At 50.6% G+C, this 2,249-nt stretch overlaps 1 pseudogene; it reads left to right on the top strand.

Moving 5' to 3' along the window:
• The first annotated feature begins 614 nt into the window (after positions 1-614).
• Positions 615-2,204, top strand: LOC141372329 (acrosin-like; annotated as a pseudogene).
• The last annotated feature ends 45 nt before the right edge of the window (positions 2,205-2,249 follow it).

Below are 2,249 nucleotides of genomic sequence, written 5' to 3'. Positions count from 1 at the left end.
ATCAGGCTCTGTGCTCAGCACGGAGTCTGCTGTCCCTCTCCCCGTGCACACACACACACATGCTTGCACAGGCTCTCTCTATCAAATAAATCTTTAAAAACAAAAAAAATAAAAAAAAAACAAAAAACTTCCCAAACTTGATGCAAGACGTGAGTACACACACCTAGCAAGCTTAATAAACTCCAAGCAGGATAAACCCAGAGGTCAACACTGAGACAGATTATAGGCAAACTGGTGAAACGTATAGATAAAATCCTTGATAAGACAAACAGCCACTTTCTCATCAGACACCACTAAAGTCAGAAGGCAGTGGGATGACATATTTAAAAAGTTGTCAACCAGGATTTCTATATCCAGCAAATGATCCTTCAAGAATGAAGTTAAGACTCCTCCTTCTCTGTATCTTCAAAACGGATGGGAGGCACGTGGGGAGGGACTCATCTGCCCAGCTCCAGCAGATCCTGTCCAGACTGAGCTGAGGGGTTTAAAGGGGGATAAAAAGCAATGAGGAGGACTTAGAGCAGTACCATGGGGAAATGAAATGTGTGTCTTGGATTTGAGTGTAGAGAGGAAAACCTTGGTCCGAATCCAAGACACACCACATCCCTACCAACATGTTTGGGCAAGTGGTGCTCCAAGCTCTTGATTGGAGGCAAGGTGAGTCACAGCGCTTAACATAGGGGGTCACTGTGGGGTGTAAATGAGGTGACACATCCTGGCTGTATCTGTGAATAATCATCTGGCATCAACACACATTCCTGCAGCCACATCTGCTCATCCTCCATGCACTGCCCCTCCACTTCACCTGCATATGCCTCCAACACCCGACATCCTTCACAAGTGTCTGAGGAGAGGCCAGGGGCATTGACTTTCCTGGATTTTAGGTTGAAATAGAGCATTTCAGGATGATGGGGTTTCCGTGGAGGGAGGAGGCAGGGCTTTCCCAAACCGTGTCTTCTGTGATCGCTGACCACCGAGCTGCCTGGCTGTAGCCTACAGGATCACACCTACACTGCAGGAGGCCCGTGTGAACCTCATTGACCTCGACTTTGTAACTCTACCCTGTGGTACAACAGGCGCATTTGTTCAACCAATGTGTGTGCAGGGTACCCTGAAGGCAAGATTGACACCTGCCAGGTAACTTCCCTTCGGGCACCACTTTCCCTGCCAACACCTCTTTTGTGAATCCCTGAACTCCACTCCCTCCAGGGCCCTGCTTCACTGACCCTTTCCCTGGTCCCATCTTGTAGCAGTGAGGATGGGAAGTGACACCTGGGGCCCCTACAAAGAACCAGTCACCACACAGAGAGCTTTATCCCACCATGACACAGAGATCATACCACCCGAACACCACCCTGGAAGAGAATGCTTACCTCCCCTCACCAGAACACAAAACCTTCCAATCCACTTGTACACACATGCCCGTGCATGCATACAGCCACATACATGGACACATGGGTCGCTTATCTTCCCTCCTCACTGCAAGGAGACCTGTGACAATCCATCCCCTTCTCACATCCACCTGAAGCTGTAGATACCAACTCAAAGTTTACCACCACCACTTGTGTTCATGGCAGCAAGAAGCCATGGGACTGAAGAAACTGTCCTTCCAGAGCCTATGGCCCTTCTGGGCAGGGGAAAAGTGGTTCAGAGAGTGACTTCTGTGTCCTTCTGGGCAGGGGGACAGCGGCAGGCCTCTCATGTGCAGAGACAAGGTGGCAAACACCTATGTGGTCGTGGGAGTCACAAGCTGGGGGGTAGGCTGTGCCCAAACTAAGCGCCCCGGAGTCTACACGGCCACCTGGCCCTATCTGAACTGGACTGCTTCCAAGATCGGTTCTAATGCCTTGCACATGGCTCAATTGCCACCCCTCCCCATCCGACTTCTCAAGCAATCCCGGCTAGACAACCCTCTGCCCACCCTTTTGCTCGCCCTCCTTGGTACTTCCAATGCCCTCCTCGACCTCCTCCCAGCCCCCCTGCATCTCGACCTAGACCCAAACCACTGGCCCCACCCCCACCCCCTCCCCCACCTATCACTAAAGCTCCCCAAGTACTTTCTTTTGCCAAGCGACTACAGCAACTCACAGAGATCTTGAAAGGGAAGACCTTTTCTAATGCAAAGGGGTATTACAAAATGGAGACCACAGATCTCCCAGAACTGACTGCCGCCTCTTGTTCCAACCCCACTCCCAGCAGACTCAGTGAGCCCTTTACTCCCAAGAAAACAAAGATTAAATAAATAAATA

The sequence above is a fragment of the Callorhinus ursinus genome, unplaced genomic scaffold, assembly GCF_003265705.2.
Source record: "Callorhinus ursinus isolate GAN/ISIS: 27379988/994484 unplaced genomic scaffold, GSC_fseal_2.0 scaffold7668, whole genome shotgun sequence".
Lineage (NCBI taxonomy): Eukaryota > Metazoa > Chordata > Mammalia > Carnivora > Otariidae > Callorhinus > Callorhinus ursinus.
Note: the sequence above shows the minus strand (reverse complement) of the source record. Positions and strands in the feature narration are given on the sequence as shown.